The sequence below is a fragment of the Tiliqua scincoides genome, chromosome 10 (assembly GCF_035046505.1).
Source record: "Tiliqua scincoides isolate rTilSci1 chromosome 10, rTilSci1.hap2, whole genome shotgun sequence".
Lineage (NCBI taxonomy): Eukaryota > Metazoa > Chordata > Lepidosauria > Squamata > Scincidae > Tiliqua > Tiliqua scincoides.
In genome coordinates, this window is record NC_089830.1 from 29,094,186 (window position 1) to 29,113,645 (window position 19,460).

The window sequence follows — 19,460 nt, forward strand, 5'->3', positions numbered from 1 at the left end:
GTACTGCCTGCAACTAACAGGAAGCAGGAAGAACTCGCAGGAAATGGGTTGGAGGGCCGAAAACAATATGTCTCTAAGCACTTCCTGTGAATTATTCCTGCTTCCTGTTAGTATTGCAGAGGTGGCGTAGCTGGAGGGGGGGCGGAGCAGCCAGTGTGGTGGGGGGTATCAGCGGGGCAGGCAAGCGGCCCCTCCCTCTGGAGCCATTCCCGGCGGGATGGGGCAAAAAGGAGCCATACAGCTCCGTTCCCGCCTGGAATGGCTCCAAAGGGAGGGGCCGCTTGCCCGCCCCACTGTCGCCCCCCACCACACTGGCTGCTCCACCCCCTCCAGCTACGCCACCACATTGTAGGCAGCACAGAGATGGTGACAGAAAGGTTGCAATCAAAGATAAGTCATTTGCATGATGGGGGGATTTATGAACTGCAGATAAGTGAAACCCTTGATATGGGGCCCACAGATCAGGGAGGATGCCTGCACCAGGAAAAGCGCATTCTGATGGACCACCCAATCCCACCCCAGGAGACGCTCCACATGGAAAGTATGCAGAGTCAGGGAGCCTGATGGTTGCGCCTTCCAGATCTGGCCTCTCCCCTTTTATTTTTCCCAGTGGACCCTTCCCCACATGCATCAGGAGCAGACGACAAGCCTGAACCAAGTCCAAAACTGAGAGCTGCACACCTGGCAGAAGAGTTATCAAAGCCACCAAGAGGTTCAATTGCTGCCTGGCCAGTGCTGCCCTCATACCTCCTTCTGCCCAGCTCTAGTTGTACCTCCTCTGCCGGACAGCTCCCTGAGCATTTGGCAAACTTGTTGTGGACATGCAGCGTTGACCTTAGACAGCTCCCCAGCCTCACCAACAGGGCAAGATACCCATGTTTCCCCACTCCAGACTGGGGGAAGGGGACACAATTCTTTGGACCTCTTCACAGCCTTGCCTGCTGCCACTTGGAGCTCTCCAGGGTCCTGCAGACCAGAAACCCACTTGCTGAACTGAACAGAACAACAACCCGATAGAGTAATTGTTGTTGGCAACTTTCAGTCTCGGAAGACTCTGGTATGGCGCTCTGAATGGTGGTTCTGGAACAGTGTCTAGTGTGGCTGAAAAGGCCGATTCGGGAGTGACAATCCCTTCCACGCTGGAGCAAGTGCAGTCTGTCCCTGGTCTGTCTCCCTGGCTATGGGCCTTCCTTCTTTGCCTCAGTCTGTTGGCCAAGTGTCTCTTCAAACTGGGAAAGTAAGGCAGCTTCATATAAGGGGACAGTCCATAGCCCAGTGGATATCCTTTGCGTATGAAGGTTGGAGTAATAAACAGTGCAGAGCTAATGGCCACATGAGGCAGCACCCAATGTAAATCTCTGAGCCTACACTGGCCACAGGATGGGGACCAGAATAGGGCTTATTTGCAGAGGTATACAGAAAGGTGGGAAGGAAACCTTCCTAGCACCTTGAAACAAAGAGAGCTCCAAGTGGGAGCTGGAAGGCAGGGCAGGAAAACCTCAACAAGAAAAAAAAAAAAAAAAGAACAGCATATTGGATGGCTCAGTCCTGCATTCAAACTCCAACAACTGCATTAATAAGGAGCAAAGAAGTGGGAAGCCGTGCAGGGGGAGGCAGAATGCCCGGGTTCCCCTTTCCCCAGAAATTCCACAGTTGTTGTTGCTGCTGCTTTTCTTTTTTTCTTGAAGGTCAGAATCAGGCAGAAATCAAATTAGAACATAATAATTAAAAATAGCCCCAGAGCAGGGGATAGAATTTTAATGAGTTTGTGTTTATAAATATGATGGTCCAATGTGGGAACGAAGAACCCAAACATTCAACAGGCTGCCAATGACCGATGATGTGATTTATGGAGTGCTCAAATTATTTGTTTCAATAACCCCCCTGGAAGGCAGGCCAGCATTGCAGGTAAGGGGGCAATGACAACCTGGACAGCCCAAGGCCAGAGGAGGTGTTGCAAAGCCACTGCTAGTACAGGCTGATCTTTGGTCACCACCCACATCCATTTGGGAGGCACCCCAATTAGGACACCGCCAGATGAGCATCAGGACACACAGATGGGAGCAGTCTCGGGTCCACCAGTAGTTTGGAATACAGCCCAGAACGACTTCGCCGGAAGCCACTGATGCAGTTCTGAAGCCGGCAAACCAAATTCTGGGAGAGCCACGCCAGCCAATAGTCTGGCTGCTATATTTTGAACTAGTGGAAGTTTGTGAGCAATCCTCAAGGAAACCCCCACATAAAGCCCATTGCAGTAGTCAAGTTGGGGTGTTATTAGGGGTATGGATAACTGTGACAAGTCAATCTCTGTCAGGACATATCCCGATGATTAATGTATGCCAGGTTTATGACTATTTTACTGACATGGCTTCTCCTAAAGAATCTTGAGGAATGATCGTCGGCCCAGGATGTCAAGAATTCTCTGTCAGAAATCCCCAACCTTGCAACTGACCTTGCAGAATAACAGGATTCTCTGGGGTGAGGGAATGTTAAATCCATTGGAATCTGCAGTGTAGAAACACAGCCACAGACAGAGGAAGGGAGGAGAGATGTGGGGTGGGGGAAGGCAGTCGGATGACAGAGAGGTGTCCTGGGGTAGAGAAAATGGGGCAAGATGCATCTGGGGAAGAGTCACACCCTTTCAACACTCAAGCCACCATCTGTTGGAAAATGCATTCAATGCCATTTTGATTGCTGCATTTGCTGTGGACATCTACTGGCTAAAATTTCATGGGGGGGGGAAGCAAATGGTAAACACCAGCTGGGTTCTTCAGACACAGTTCAGAACCATGGTTTGTGTAGTTGGCATGCTTTTGCATTATGTCTGAACCTATCCATAACCTGCAATTTGTTTGCGGTAAACAAACCAGCATATTAAATCACAGTTTTAAACTGGTTAGTAAACCTCAGTTCATGCTAACTCTAGTTTCCCATTATATCTGAATTCACAGACCATTGACAAACCATAACAAGGCCCAGCAAGAGGGTGCCACTCTATTGGAGACAGAAAGAAGAGAGCAAACTAAAGCAAGCAAGCTGCTCTTAACCTGGGTTTTTTCTGTTGGATGCCTGAATTCTCAACTCACATGCAGGTTCTTAACTGTGGTTAGCACAAACAGATCATGGTCTTGCATTACATCTGAACCCAGCTGCTACAGTACTATACACACAAATCAGCTTTCAGAGAATCTTTCCCCCCCTCTTCCCCCCACCCCCACAAAGAGTAGTAAGTTTCTAGACCTCAAGGCTGAGAATCTATGCTTGAAAGCATGGAGGAAGTTACCATTTCAGGTAAAAGTTGGACAGACAGTTGCAATGTCCTGTGTCCCTCCTTGGCCACCCCCATAACTGGCAATGCTGGGATAAATGATGCAAGAGTTTTTAAAATGTAGATCTCCACTCTGTGTTATAAGGAATTTTTTACACTGCAAGCATGCCTCCATTTTATGCCAGTTTACCTGTCATGGCTTCCCCCAAAGAATCCTGGGGATTGTAGTCTGATGGAGGTATTGAGAAATGTCCCTTATACATTCACACAGTTGACCTATTTTTAGCATTTATAGAGAGCCCACAACCCAGCCAGAGTTTGTGATGTACCTGGAGACGAGCAGCCCAACTCCTGACCAGCCCAGCCAGGCCCTCACCGCAACAACTGCAGCATTCTGCAAAGAATGATTTGAAAAAGCAGAACTGGGTGGCTACGAATTCTCTGTTTACATGGAGAGCCGGACCCCTCTCTGAAAAGGAGGAGCCATTTGCAGCAAGGCAAGTCATTCATTCCTCATTCTCCAAGACAGACAGGAATTCAATAGGGGGAGCCGGCCAGAAGACGCTGTACTGCCAAGACTGCAGCCAAAGGGAGACTCAGCAGACAGCCCAGAGCAGAGCCTTGCGAGCGAGTGTGCCTTGTGGCGCCCTGATTTACACCTCCCTGCCAGGACTCTGCTGGTGGCTCTGCACCAGCGCCATCAATCACCGAGCCTTGTCCTGTTTTTGGAAGCCTCAGCCACTGAATTCAGGATGTGACCGTTCAAAGAGCCAACCAGGGCTGGGGATTGTGAGGAAGCAGGGACCGGTCACAACTTTCAGACACAGCAGATTGAACCTACAAGCCATTCAGTGCAGAAGGAGCCAAGATCTGGATGGAGAATTAGTTTTTCCAGTCTTCTTTCAAAAGCTACCTTAAAGTCTTTTAAAGTCTTAAAAGCTTTTATGGCTTCATACAAGCTACTAGTCCTCATGGACTCCTCAGAAACCCATACATTGTGCCACAGGGGCCTATGCACCTGTTTTACCAAATTCCCTTTCCAAACTTGGTCTAGAGAATTTATGTCCACTTAAAGCTAATTAGTTCCCCTCTTCAAACAAAATAGCCCTGATCTCCAGCAGTCTCTGTTTCAGCAGACTCCATTCATTCATTCTTTCGGTCAGTTAGCCAGTTCATTAGTCAGTCCTCTTTCCTCTAAGTTCCTTCCTTTTGCTCTCAGACTCTACAAGCTCCTTCTCTCTACACCCACAAAACTCTTCCTCCTCCAGATGCTGCTTTTATCCCTCAGGGCCTTGTTGCCTCCAAGTGGCTGCAGCTGTGCAGCACACATTGCAATCTGAGGCCTTGGTGCTTCCCAGACCTGTCAGAGCAAGGGGCCACTGCTGACACCACACCAGGTCTCCTCCTGTGTGTTTCCACTACAACCTGAAGCAACCTCCTCCCACTTGGCTGCTCCAGCCACATCCCTCTGAGGTCCCTCCCAACACGCCCTTCTTTGGCACCTTTCCAGGAACCAGCCCTTCTCCTCTTCCAGAACCTGTCCTCAGAAATCACCCTCCATCTCTCTCCCCCAATGTCTTCACCATCCAACGGAGACCTGGATTCCTGATGAGTGAGTGCAACCATCTCAATGGAGGTGCCGTATGATGCAGTGGTTTCGGCCCAGGGATGTGGAAAAGACGGGAAGCAGCCTTGCACTGAGTTGGATCCTTGGTCCATTCACCTCAGGACAGCCCTAGACAGACTGCAGCTCTCCAGGGTTTCAGGCAAGGATCCAGCCCTGCCTAGAGACACCCAGGACTGAACCTGGGGTGTTCCACATGCAAACCACTGAGCCTCAGCCTCTCACATCCCCACAGCCCTGACGTGACACTGGGCAGTCCAGAGGCATCCACCACCTCCTTATCCATGGGTCCCATAACTGCTGTTTCATAAATTCCCCCATCACACAAACGGCTTACCCCTGTCTGCCCAGCAACCCTCCCATCGCTGTCTCTGTGTCACCTGCAGATGGTAACTGGAAGCAGTTCACAGGAAGTGGGTCGGAGGGCTGAAATCAACATCATCCTTTTTAAGTCCTCCCACCCACTTCCTGCTTCCTACATAAGAACATAAGAACAGCCCCACTGGATCAGGCCATAGGCCCATCTAGTCCAGCTTCCTGTATCTCACAGCGGCCCACCAAATGCCCCAGGGAGCACACCAGATCACAAGAGACCTCATCCTGGTGCCCTCCCTTGCATCTGGCATTCTGACATAACCCATTTCTAAAATCAGGAGGTTGCGCATACACATCATGGCTTGTACCCCGTAAGCACTTGCAGGTGACAAAGAGACCATGACAGGAGGGCTGCAAGCAGACAAGGATAAGACATTTCCTTATGGGGGGAACTGGTAAACCACTTCTTGTCAGGTTCGCTACTAGCCACGGTATCCACGACGGCAGCAGGAATTTATCCCCGCAGATACAGGGAGGGGAGTGCCTGTACTGTCTTCAGGGCTGACCACCCTCACAGGGATGTTGCAAGGATAAAAACCAAAAGGAAAGAGACTCCCACACAGCAGCCAGATCCCTTTGGAGGAAGAGCAAGACGCAAAGATCGTTCGGAAGCATTCTGAATAGGAGAAGCTTTCCAGGCACAATGTGGAGGGCAGCCCGACACCGGCTGCCGTCAGTCACAGCAAGGTCTTAAAAACGGGCTCTGCAGCCTTCAGAAACCTGGGTGGGCTGGAGGATCCCAAACGCATCGGTGCAGCTGGCGCTGCTGCTTCCAATGCAAGGATGGGCCAGCCTGCAGGTTAACACAGTTAAGAGCTGGTAACCACACAAAGCGGGGGAGGGGGGCCTTGTCCTGCCATTACAGCTTGCTTAAAACAAGGAACATTAAGTAGGAAATAATGACTGCAGAGTGGAGAGCCCTCATGCAAGGTAAATGCGCCACTCAAGTAGCTTTCACTTGCTCGCTCTCGCTGGCTTGTTTTAATATTTATCGGCTACGTCTCTACAAGGGCCTCGGTACGGAGAGGAGCGGCGCGGAGCAGCGCGGGCCGGGTTTGGCTCCACCATCGCCTGATCAGCGGGTGTCATTCTGGCTCCTCCGTGACGTGCCTCGACTGCTTGCCAGCAGCTCTCTACGAAGGCTTTTGCAAAACCACGTCCCTTCCATTTCGTGGTTCTCTTGGACTTCGCATCTGGAGGCGGCAGAGCAAGGCTGCCCCACGCAGAAGCAAGCCCCACGCAGCCTGGCCAGCGGATGAGGTGCTCTGGGAAGGGAAGGTCAGGGGTGCCGCAACCTGTTCCTTCTCGTTGGTGCTAGAAGAGGCCTGTGCCGCGACCTCTCACAGTCCGTGCCAGGAAGACCCGGGGACAAAAACAGGATGGTGGGAGCCAGGGCGACACAGTGGCTCCGGAGACCTGGAAGATCCGGGTTCAAAGCCCTGCTCAGCCACAAAACTTCCTGGGTGACCTTGGGCCAGTCGGGATCTCTCAGCCTCACCTACCTAACAGGGCGGCTGTGAGGACAGAAGGACAGGAGGAACTATGGACACCACACAAACTTCTTAGAGGACGGATGGGGCAAAAGTGTGATAAATAAATTGAGCAGGCAAGATCCGCCTGCCCCCCCCATGAAACTAGGGGGGGGGAAGATTATATTAAAGTCACCCATAGACTGACCATCCAGTGCAATCCTGAAAGCTCCTTGGGGGCACCTGAACAGGAGTCTTTTGCTACCAGCCTCAGCAGGTGGTGGGAGACCAGTACCCCCAACGGATGCCCCACGACTGCTACTCTGGAAGGCACCTTCCAGCTCCTCACCCAAGAGTACGGTTGGCCAGGATGCTTTGTGGAGGCAGATCCCTCCCTCCCCCTCCACATCTAAAGGCAGAGACTCTCTCCAGCAGCAGCGACATCCAGCTTAAACCCAGGAGTGCCAGCCAAGGCTGCAGCTCCCTTGGGTCAAAACATCCCTGCCCACTGCACAGCAACAGCTCCCAATGGATGCGTGGGCTCCTCCCTCCAGGCAGCTCTCAGCTTGCGCTGCCACTGCCACTGGCACCATTCCCCCCAGCCACAACATTCGGGGTGCATGTCTGGCAGAGAGGGTTTCATGCGGGACCTGGAAACTGCCCAAGTTCCAGACTCCTCTGCCACTGGTAATGCACAGTACTGTGAGTCTTCAGAACATCAGCATACCCCTGCAGGGCCAGGCTGCCAGTGCCCACCTCGCCCAGGTTCCTGCATCTCACAGTGGCCCACCAGATGCCTCTGAGAGCACCCAAATGTCCACCTGGGCCTACCTTGTTCCACATGAAAGCAATACACATTTGTGTGAGTAGCGGGCAGCATAAAGCTTATAAGTCATTGGCTAAGAAGGTTTGATGCCGCCAAGCATTTGCGAACGTTCTAAGTGCTCAGGGGAAGATGTCAGCAACAGAATATTGACAACTGTTGCAGCTTCTGAGAGAGGAGTGAAAGGTCAGCATGTACAGGAAATGAAATGCCGTCCTCATACAGCGCCTCAGGACAGGAGGAAATGTGCGCTGTTGATGAGCAGAAGGGTTGAGGCAGAAGCAAAAAGCAGACAGGGAGCCTGTGACCGAGGCAGAAGTAGCCAAAACACCAGATAACGGCGGAACGACATGGGACACAGATTACGAGGCAGGGGTGAGATTCAGTGACTGGAAACAAGGACAGGATGAAAGAGGGAGCTGAGTGAAGGACAGGCCAAGTAGGAGCTGAGGCTTTGGGAAAACCTCCCCCATTGCCTGGGGATCAAAACGTGGCATTCATTGGAAGAAGAGGAAAGAAGCAAGGAGCTGGGAAGCCAAGCAGGCCGTGAAATCAAGCCAGCAGGGAGCCTCAATTCTATCTATTGATGGGAGCTAAACTAGCAAAATTTCTCAAGAGAGCTTCACTCATCCCTAACTTTGACTGCCCCTGCAGCAGAGAGCACTGTGGGTCTCTGCTCCCCACCACCACAAAGTACTCCTCAACAGAGCATCACTTGCATGCCCTCCCCTTTGGTGTGCATTTACCAACCCAAAAGGAGCCTGGTTATAGGTGGGGGAGAGATAGGAAATGTTTTCTGCCCCCTAGAACCTGCCTTGCTCCCCACAAGCCCTCCCACCTCCCAGTCGTCTCTGCAGCTACCCGAGAGCACGGACCACACATCCAGATCCTGGCCTTGCCCCTAATCAGTCTCAGGGGCTGCCATTTGGCAGAGGAGCTGAACACCCACTGACCCATCAACAGCCCTCTCCAGAACGCTTCCCGTCTCCTGCACCTGACAAGAGGACAAGGTAGAAATGGTAATTGCCCTTGTCTTGTGTGTGGGATCGTCACTGAGCTTCTCCCTCTTCCCCAAGCCCTCGGCCAAGTTTCGGTGGGGCTCATAGAATGCCCACAAACCTCCCCACTGCTCCTGGGAAGGACTCAGCAGCAGAATGTTGAGAAGAACACAGTCCTGTGTGAATACTGCTAAAATTCCCCTTTACATCAAGAGACTTCCTGGCCCAGACCTCTGGGCTGCCTCATATCTGGCTCCATATATGCTGGAGGTTGCCAGGGTTTGGTTTCATGTGCTGATGTTGAGCAGGGCAGCCTGGCATCAGCACGTGGATCACACCCTCATCACCATTCTGTTACTCTCAGCTTCCCCAAGCAGTGGGAAGCAAAAGATCTGTTTGCATCCTACAGGAAGGCAAAACCCTTCATATCCATTCTCCCAAGTCTTAGCTGTACTCTAAAATAACCAAACCAAAATAAAACATTCAGAACTGCCTGATACAAAATCAGGGACCACTCGGTCCCAGCGCAGTCTACTTGGTCTGGCAAGCACCGATTCTCCAAAGTCTGCAGCAAAAGTCTTTCTATTCGAACCTAAGAAGAGCCCTGATGGATCAGGCCCAGGGCCTTCTAGTCCAGCTCCCTGTATCTCCTCACAGTGGTCACCAGATGCCTCAAAGAGCACACAAGACAATAAGGGAGCTGCACCCTGGTGCCTTTCCTTGCACCTGAGCTTCTGAGGTAGCCTACTTCTAAAACCAGGAGGCGGCACATGCCCATCATGGCTTGTAACTAGAGATGGGAGAAAATTGGGTTGTTGTTTTTTTGCACAGATTTCAGTGTTTTCCAAAAGTTAGAAGTGCACAAGGCGGTGTCATGTGTTTTTATTCAAAATTTACATTATAAGGATAAATTATAATCACTTTAAACATGTACTAGGTAGGTGACAGAGGTGGTATAGTGTCAGCAGATGCAGCCACAGTCATTACCCATGTACCCATATTAATGAATGAAAACCAAATAAAACTTGTTTTTTTGCGGGGGTTTGTGTGTGTGTGTGTGTGTGTGTGTGTGTGTGTGTGTGTGTGCGTGCGTGCGTGCGTGTTAACATAAATGAGAAGTGCAGAAAGCAGTGTTATGTGCTTTTATTTCGTTATCCTCATTTTCTCCCACCTCTACTTGTATCCTGGGATGAACATTTCCTCCATAGGCCTGTCCAAACCCCTTCTAAAGATATCTAGGTCAGGCGCCATCACCACATCCAGGTGCCATTAAAAAGAGGATTATATGAATTGACTTAAGGGGAGTAGAGGTCTACCAGTGATTATTAACCATAATAGCTAAATAGAACCCCCATGTTCCAGAGCAATCAATCCCTGAAAACCCAACTAGTAGCGGGGTGGGGGGGTGGGGTGAGGCACAAACAACAGCGAGGCTGCTGAATATGGAACGCTGCCTTCCACCTTTGTCCAGCCCAGTATGGTCTACTCCACCTGGCTGCCGTTCTCCATCGCTTGGGCAAAAAGACTTTCTTTCCAGCTGTGCTGCCTAATCCTTTTAACTACAGATTATGCTGAATCTGGCTCTTCTGCATGCCAAGCGTGTGCTCTACCACTGAGCTATATTACCTCCATGCCCTCCTTGTGGGCTTCATAGAGGCTCCTGACTGGCAACTGGTTGAAAACAGTGCGCAAGGCTGGCTGTCCCCCTCGGCCTGATCTAGCAGGCCTCTTTTCACTGCGTCTGGACAGGCAGCTGTTCGGAGCTCTGGCAGATGGATTTTGATGGCTGAACGTGGTGCTGAAACTAGGCTAAGAGTGAGGCTGCTACTTGGAAGGAGGGGGGACACATGTCCACAGTCAGCAGCAAGCTCCCTGCAGCCCTGCCTGCATGCAACAAATATGGTTCCCCTGCTCTGCCCCAGGTGGTGAAGAGAAAGAAGAGGTTGGAGGCCCCAGGCCTGCCCACGCCCCCAGTCCTGCTGCCTCCAAACAGCTAAGATCTCCTCGGATGGCCACGTCCAGCCACACTGGGCCCTGCACACCACTGGTGGGGGCAGAGAGAGGAACGGCAGGTTCTGTACCCAACAGCCCCTCCTTCTGCCCACAGGGCTTTTGCTTCCTGAACAGCTAACACAAACGGATTGTGGCATTTCACACTGGGGACACACACACACAGACTAGCCTTGCAGCCACAAAGAGGCTGTAATTTGCTCTCCTAGAGGCAAGCACATGAGCACACCATGAAATTCACACTGGCATCCACCCACTCCCCCCCCCCCAGCATCTTGGTTGCTTTCAAACTTGGATTGACTTCAGCTTCTTTGAGCCCCATTTAATATCCCAGTTACTGACTAGGGAAACAGGTTCACAATGTACCCATATGTCAATCTAGGTTCCACCAGTCCTCGAAGAGCTCCAGGCAGTGCACATTTTGGGTCTCCCATTTACTCTCACAACAACCCTGTCAAGCAGGTGAGGCTGAGAGAGAGACAGGATGGCCCAAGGTCACCCAGTAAGCTTTGTGGCACAGTATGATTATGGGTCATCCCAGTTTAAGCCCAAGACTCTAACCACTGCACCACATCACACTAGCCCTCATCAGCAGGTTGCCTTTTGCAAGAGCCAAACACCCAACTGATTTGGGATCATGGTAAGCCTCTTCCTAGGGCCCCTCACTGAGGGTCAGCAAATGTGGTTCTAGGCCGCAAACCTATGCACTGACCTGGGAATGTCCCACCGAACACAAGGCACAGATGTGCACAGGACTGTGCTGTGGGAAAATAAAGAAGTCAGGTCACTTTCAAATGAAGTGAAAAGCGGGGCTTGAGTTTGGTCACTTGCATCTGAACACACACAGAGAGAGGACAACATCAGTGAATGAACCTTCACACCCCACCTGACATAATGGTGCTGCACATCCTAGTAAACAAGAACCACATTCTGTTCCACAAACTAGCACAGCACAGCATCTAAGACAGTGAGCCGGCAGCTGACAGGCCAAGTTCAAATCCCGCCTCCAGCAAGAGCTCTCTGCTCGCCAATACAAAGATAACACTAGCTCAGTTTGCAGGGTCAGCATGGGGATGACCAAGGAGGCCTCTGGGATGCTTGAAAAGAATCAGAGTTCGAAGGGAGCCAGAAGGTCATCTAGTCTAACCCCTGCCTGGAGCAGGAAATCTTCCTAGAGCATCTCCAGCAGGCACCAGTTGAGCCTCTGCTGCAGATCTCCAGTGAAGAAAGATCCCTCACCTCTTGCAGCAATCCGATAATAAGCACTGCACACTGATATGGTGGTTATGGGCTAGGATGTGGCCATGCTCAAGTTCACAAATGCACCTACGGAGAATAAATTCCTCTGACCTTATTTCTGAACAAACTTGCTTCAGGTCACGTTGCATACGTGCATCAGAGAGACTCTGCATTACAAGCATCTGGACCCAAACATCCTGCCTCTCACATGGCCCACCAGATGCTTCCCGGAAGCCCCTCAACATCCCGTGAAGACAGCAGGTCTCCTATGCTGTTTTCTCCTGCCCCCCCCGCCCCCCCAACAACTGGCACTCCAAGGTAGACTGCCCTTGAACACAGAGATTTCATAGAGTCATTATGACTAGCAGCCACTGCTAGACCCTCTTCCTTCACAAATCCATCCAGTCCCCTTTGAGAGCCGTCGGCGCAGAGACCCGGAGTCCGGCTGTGTTTACGGATGTCGGAGACACCTGCGGGAGCAGCAGTATACAAGTGACTGAGCATGCAAAGTGTCTGCATCTCTGTGGTTGGGAGATTGTTCCTGGAAGGCAGAGAGCATCGATGCCAGCATGTCCATATTCATGAGCATGAGACTGAAAGTGGTCTTTAGGCCTGTCTGGATGCATGTTGGGATCAGTGGAAACCATTCTGGATGTGAAGCGCAGCCGTTAAGCAAGGGCTGGTTTCGTTGGTGCTTTCCTCTCTGTTCCGTCCAGATTAAGGGTGGAAGTTCCTTAGGGCAGAGGCCTGGGCATGTGCACTGCTGATGTTAACTCTGCAAAGTGTCATGGGCGCTATCAATAATGTGCCTCTTTGCTGCACATGCTTCTGGGCACATCACTAAACGCATGCAGGCGTGCATATTTTAATGCCTGTGTACTTAAAAAGTGTGGCTGTTGCTGGCTAGGTGCCAAGCAACTGGACCCCTGTGTTTTTCTGTGGCTGAGCGGTGGAGGGTGAGGAAAGCAGCAATCCTGTTTCATTTGTGACTCCATATGCACGGTGTGTGTGTGTGTGTATCTGTCAGTGAGCGAATGAACATCTGTGTGTCCAGAAGCTTTGCACAGAAGTGACGAGGCGGTCAAGCATTCAAGGAAACGAGTGAAGCTCCATTTGAAGCTCTCGCCAAGCTTCGCACCCATTCTTCATCTCGTTTTCAAAAGAGCATCATGCATCAACCTTGAGGGCAGGAGACAGACCGACACAGGGGAGTGGGGGGTGGGCTGTGAGCAACAAGGGTGGGGAAGCCAAGGGTGGTTCAGACCTACAGCTGCAAGAACCCAAGAGAGGCAACTAGATCAGGACAGGGCACAACCAAGGGTGCATAGATGGAAAGGGGACTGGGGGAGGGGAGCACATCCCAACCACTTACGCCAAAGCAAGCACAGGTGCCATCAAACCCAGAATTCAATAGGAAGCTGAAATCCTTTGGCTGTCCTTTCTGTGTTATCGCTTGGCAGAAGCTCAGCCAATAAATGCATGAAAAAGGGGCTATCAAAAGAGGGTTTTTTTCCTGGCTCAGGGAGGGTCTTCCTCCCTCGGGGTGTGTGTGTGTTGCGTGTGTCCAGACACATTTCCAGCTAATCTGCTTCTCCTCCCCCCAAATCCAGCAGTCTTTGCAATTCAGCATCATGGACAGCGGGGAGGGGAGGGGGGGGGAGGGAGGCAGCTGCTCCTTCTGGTGTCAGAGGAAGAGAAAGGCCCCTCTTTCCCCTGGCAGAGCCCCCACCAGCTGCCACCCCCAGAGTCTGGCAGAAGCCAGGCACAGTGCTGGGAAGCCCTCCGAGACCGAGTCAGCAGCGCCAGCCCAGCGAGGCGGGGGGGGGAGCCAAGTGGGGCCGGGAAATGGAAGGAAGCCCCCGGGGCTGCCAGAACGCCCCGCGGCATTTCAGCGCCTCCACTCCCCGGCCAGAGGAGCCCCCGGCGCCTCTGCTCTTGGCGCAAGGACAGCCGCGGCGCGACCCCCAGCCAGCCAGCCAGCCAGCCAGCAAGCGCCTGCCCAGAGCCCCGGGCCGGGCACCTTCTCCGCCACAAGGGGCTCCGGCCGAGCAGTCTCCCGACCGCCCGCAATGCCTCGGAAAAGCCCAGCCCCTCCCGGACTAGACACAACCGCCCCCCCCGCCGGCACCAGCCCCAGATTGCTGCACTGGCGCCCCCCACCCCCGCCCCGCCAGCCCCTCCCGCTCCCCCCTGCGCACCCGGGCCGCCAAGCCCCCCCGCCCCCGACAAAGCCCTCCGGGCAGGCCGCGCTTCCTACCTTGGGGGTGCGGCGGCGTCTCAGCCGATGGGAGGGGTCATCCCTTCGGCGGGCTCGCGGGGGCCGGCTGGCTGGCTGGCCGGCCGCATCGGGGAGCGGCTCGCAGGGGCCCTCAGGGCTCCCCCCTCGGCCGGCTCCCCGCGGGCTCCATCGGCGGAATCCACAGACAAAGGCGCGCCTGGCGGCGAGGGAGGGAGGGAGGGAGGGAGGGGGCTGCGGCTGTGGCCCGGCTGCGCGGGGCTCAGCGGGGCTCCCCCATGGCCGCGCTCTTCCGGGGGCCGGGGCCGGAGCCCGCGGGCCGTCCCTGCCGGTCCGAATCCAGGTCCAGAGGGGGGCCGATCCCCGCTCCGGCTTCGGCTTTTCCGAGCCCGCAGAGCCGGGGCGGGGCTGGAGGGGGGGCGGGGCGCCCGTCGGAAGCACCTCCCCGGCCCGGCCCGGCCCGGGGCGCGCCGTGGGGCGCGGGAGCCTTCCCTTCCCCTCCCTGTGCACCACTCGGGCTGGGGGCGGCCGGGAGGGAGGCCCCTTTTGCGGAAGGAAGGGAAGGGAGCGGGGCGGGCCGGGCCGAGGCTGGAAAATCTTTAGCGCTGCAGCTGCTGCACTGAGCCGAGGGCAGCGCAACGTGAACCCGACTGCAGCGCCCACCGGCCAGGCTCCTCTCCAGGGTCTCCTTCACGGCCCTTCGCGTCCGCGGGACGCCAGCAGCCGGTGTTGGGAGCGCCCCCCCCCGTGCCAGCAACCGAGCCCCCTGAGCAGGACCCGAAAGGCCCGCGGCGGCAGCAGCAGCAGGCCCTGCCCCCTCCCCGCCCGTGCTGCACATGCGCCCCTGCTGGGGAGGGCACAGCTGCTGGGGCTGCACGCAGAGTCGGCAACCGGGGCAGCGGCTGCTGTTCCCCACTCGTGACGGGTTCCGGTGTCTGCCTGGGAGCCTTCAGGGAGGGCCTTGGCGACCCCTGCAGGGCCCCAGTCTTGCGTGCACGGACTGGGGGGCTTCCCTTCCCCTGCTGTTGGGGTGCAGGAGAGTCATATACATAGTCAGTGGGGGGGCCACTTTCGGTTGCTGCACAGGGAGAGACTGCAGTGGTCAGCTCAAGAGGCTGGGGGGGCAGCAGCATGTGTCAGTTGACCTCTGCTACTTAGCCCTCTCTGAGGGCCTCAAGAGCCTCAGGCACAGCGGACCATGAAGGAGGTCGCTGTGTTTGCCTGGAGAAGGGAGGGGTGAGATGTGAGCCCTCTTCAGGTGTCTCAAAGGCCATGGGAAGGACTTGCTCTCTGGCTCCTGAGGACAGAACTGGGACTAGTGGGGTGAACCTGTGGGGGAGTAGATGAAGGACGAATGTCTGGAATGTTAGAGCTGCCCTGCGCTGAAGCAGTCTACCTCTATCAGCTGTGGGCTCCTCCTCATGAGGGAATGTCCAGCAGAAGCTGGGCACTCACCGGACAGGGAGGCTGTCACCACCTGCACTGCACAGGGGGTTGGACTAGAAGACCTCTGAGTACCTTCCAACTCCTGCAGTCTGTGTTTCCACTTGTCATCTGAAGAGTTGAGGTCATGCAAATGGGAGAAGGGGGGCAGAACCTGGGACCTTCTGCATGTGAGCGAATCACAGCCTGGATTCACAGCGCCCTTGCTAAGTGGACTCGCTCTGTCCATTACTGGCTGCAGCTCCCCTGAGGGCTCTCCTAGCCTGCCTCCTCAAACCTTTTCACTGGAGATGCAGAGACTGAGCCATTAGCAGCAGTGGCAGGTGGGTCTCCTCTGGGGAGGGTGGCTGCTCTGCCTTCCAGCAGTAGCCCTCCAGGTGGTTCACACTCCACCATTTTACACAGACCCCCAAACCACTCAAGTCCTGGCAGGTGAACGCTATTCAGCCAAGCATCCCTTTTTGAGCTGCGTTCCAGGGATCCCTGGGGTTCCTTGGAAACTTCTCAGGGGCTCCTCAGTGAGCTGATCAACACACGCAGGCAGGCTTCCCTAGAAGACAGCTTGTCCATCATTGCCAGCCTTCCCCAGGATCTCCCCACAGCCACAGGAGTTTGGGTGGGTGCTCAGTTCAAGCAGGGCAGGGCTGGCCAGTCCCTTTCTGGCTGCCTTTGTGCCCTAGAACACTTCCCAGAACCCTTTGCAATCCACAGGAGTTCCTCAGTGGATGAGTCAACCTGGAAAAGCTTCTCCAAAAGTAGAACATTTGAAAATTGCTGTAATGGAATGAAGCAATAAAGTTAGAGCCCCTTCAGATTGCAAGGAAGAAAGAGGCACCTGGAACAGACACACTAACTCCGTCCCAAAGGCAAACATGAAACGACCAGGTCTCAGTCCACCTGGGAGAACGACATGCTTTTGAATGGCATGGAGTTCTGGCCAGCGTAAGAATCCCTGAGCAAGAGAAGCCTTCGCTGATGCTTGACTGAAGAAGACTCCTGTGCAGTTTGAAAGGCTGCTTGACCTGCTCTCTCTGAGGAAGGCATTCTGTGTGAAGCAAAGGCCAGCTGCCCCAGTGCACCTGCAGAGGAGGAGGGGAAGGCTGTGGATAAATGTCTGCCCCAGCAAGTCAGAGCCACCTGGAGTCTCATCCACTCCCTGGGTGCCTGGGCAAAGGTGCTGCACATCCCAATTCATAAAACCACCAAAACAGAAGAATAGCAATCATGCCTAGGAGTAATTGGGATGAATAATGCAATGGAGTAATAAATTGCTTGCAAGAGGTCAGGCAGCAGCCCTGAAGCCTCTTTGGTGTGGGCTGCTCCCTGGGGAGGTGTTCCCCTTCAGGCTGGGCTCTTCCAAACCATGGTGTGTCTAACAAGCTGCAGATTCTCACCATGGTCCTTCCGTGAGAAGGAGCTAAATATTGCTAATTAATAATAATATAGCACCAATATATGTGGCAGTACATAGAATGTGAAAAAAATGCTCCCTGCCCCGAGGAGCTTACACTCCACAACACAACAGTTGAGGGAGAGCCACATAAAGCATGCAAAACCGCATTCACTCACCTTCATCTCCTGTTTACCTTTGCTGCTCCCATTTCTTCCCTATCTCATCTTGTTACTTTTGTCGCTCCTGTTCTTTGCCACACACAGAAACATGCCATCAGCTTTTACACTGTAGGGTCCTTGGGGCAGAGGCTGCCTGTTTTGCTCACCCTATCCCAGCATATCCAGACTTCTGACACCTGCAGCACTTGGTTCCTTCTTATGTAAAACAAGTAGCCTATTCCATTCTTACACCCCCCTCCCACTGTGGGGTTTTACAGCAGGAAAGAGTACAAGATTCTCACACCCACACACCAGGAGTGTGTCTCTGGACAGGAGCAATGACTGATGCAGAACTAAATAGGTGATGTTTTAATGGTTAAAACTAAATAGGTGATGTTTTAATGGTTATACTTCTTCATTTTCTGTGGCCAAACAGCGGTTCTCTTGCCCTGGCGCAGTGACTTAATATTCACATGTTTATAATATACCTAGAAACTTCTTCAAGTGTAGGAGACACATTGGCTTAAAAAATTAAGCCAAGTTAACATCAAAGCCTGCCTTCCCCCTCTAAATGCTGGTTTTGACATGAGGAGGAGTTCTGTTAAACTCAAAAGCTTAAACTGCCTTTAGATGCTGATTGGTCCAGTAAAATACACAGCCTTGCCAAGCCTGGCCCTCTGCTTCTGTTGGAATGGTGCAGCCACCAGAACTTCGATTAAGGCAGCCCAGTCCCAACTGGAGCAGTCGCGCTTATCCTCAGGAATCTCAGGCTAGATCCTGGCCTCCAGACCCCTGCCAGGCCCACCGGACAGAGGCTGCTTGTGGCAATTCTCAAGCTGCTAGGCATCCAACTTGGATTTAAATAGCCTGCCTGCCTCCTGAATGAAAACGGTTGGTGCTTGACATGCGTTTAGCTGACACATGGTGCCGTCTTGAGATAGTGGATAAAGGCAGAGACATACTGAGATTTGTGTAGAAGCCATGGTGCATCTAAGCCAACTGGGGCGGAGCAGCTCAGTAGTGGGGCTCAAGCACTACTCGGTCCCCAGCTGTGCCAACTGAAGTATTCTACAAGGAAAAGAATGGGGTTTATGGTCAGCCTTCCTAAGTGAACTGCCTTCATTCGATGTGACTCAAGTATATGAATCTTCGAGAAAGGCATTACATAACTAGTATATAAATATTGTAATAATAAGGAAGAGCTAATGAATTGGGGTTTTTTTAGTTTGAAAATGATACAGGTTTGGAGACAGGATGGAGGTTTAGGCCTATACACATTTACCTGGGAGTAAGTCCCCTTAAACGGCTTCTGAGTACATGTGCATAGCCCTGCACTGTAAGAAATGTATGGAGAAAATGGTCAAAAACCTTCCGCCCTCACCCTCAGTGCTGGAATCCAGTAACACTGATGGCAGTGAGATTCAAGAGAGACACACAAGGACCTCTGAATACGGTTGCTAGAACAAGCACAGGGGAGAGCCCTTCCTGCCCTCCTGGTGGGACTCAGAAGAGCTCTTGGTCTGGGCCGTCCAGCAGGGCTCTTACCATGTTCTTACAGACATTGGGTCATCAAAGATTGTTGTCAAAGATTGTTGCCAGACACCTTGAATAGACCGACTTGGGACTCAGTTCTGCAGTCTTTCATCAGTAGTCCTGCCCAGTGGTTTTTGGAGTATGGGAGAGGTGGTGCAGAAGTCATTTGGAAGGTCTTTTCAATATCTATGGGCTGCAGATTCAGCAAGGACTAGCCATGGGTATAGAAATCAGCTAAGTGCATTTCACCTACTTGTGGCTACAATCTTTAGGGGAGCCAGGGGGCAGTGCATGCCCCCAATATGACATTTCACATACTCCATGAAAACTGCACACGTATCTCATATTGCTACATGTACAATGTGTGTTGGGAACCGATTTCATGGGTGGGGGGGGGGTTGATCTACAAGATGGTCTCTGAATTACTTGAAAAGCTACAATTCCAAGTTTCCACTTCTCTGACTCTGGTTTTAAGAGGAGCCTCTTCAGCAGGAGGATCTGGGCCAATTTTGAGGGACCCAGTAGAAATGGGTTGATGAGGAAGGAGAACAAAGCTGAGGGGAAGGAGGGAGTCATGGGCAGGGGTGCTGAGGGACGTCAGGAAGGATGAATAAGGAGACAGATTTGAATCGAAGAGTTACCACTGCAGCCTGGACCAGGGAAGGGTTGCTCACTCCCCTCTCCCCTCATCCCCCTGCAGCTGCCCCGACCTGCTCTGGCTCCCTCTGGGTGAATGCACCTGAGACCCAGCCCTGAGGAAAGGCAGGGAGGGCATCACTCAGCCACACGCAATGCCAGGGGTCAGGAGGTAGAAGAGCACAAGTGAGGCAAGGCAATCACGGCAGCAGAAAGAGGCTGAGTGAGGCACAGAGTGCAGTAGGGGGAGGCGGG

The 19,460-nt window shown here is 53.2% G+C and overlaps 1 protein-coding gene across 1 annotated transcript in view; it reads right to left on the reverse strand.

The window, feature by feature from the left end:
* The window catches only part of LRFN1 (leucine rich repeat and fibronectin type III domain containing 1), a 53,823-nt gene extending 39,567 nt beyond the window's left edge, over nucleotides 1-14,256 (reverse strand). The window contains exon 1 of the mRNA XM_066638418.1: nucleotides 14,064-14,256. The gene's annotated coding sequence lies outside the window, so the exon portion shown is untranslated. The remainder of the gene's footprint in view (nucleotides 1-14,063) is intronic.
* Between the last annotated feature and the right edge of the window lie 5,204 nt (nucleotides 14,257-19,460).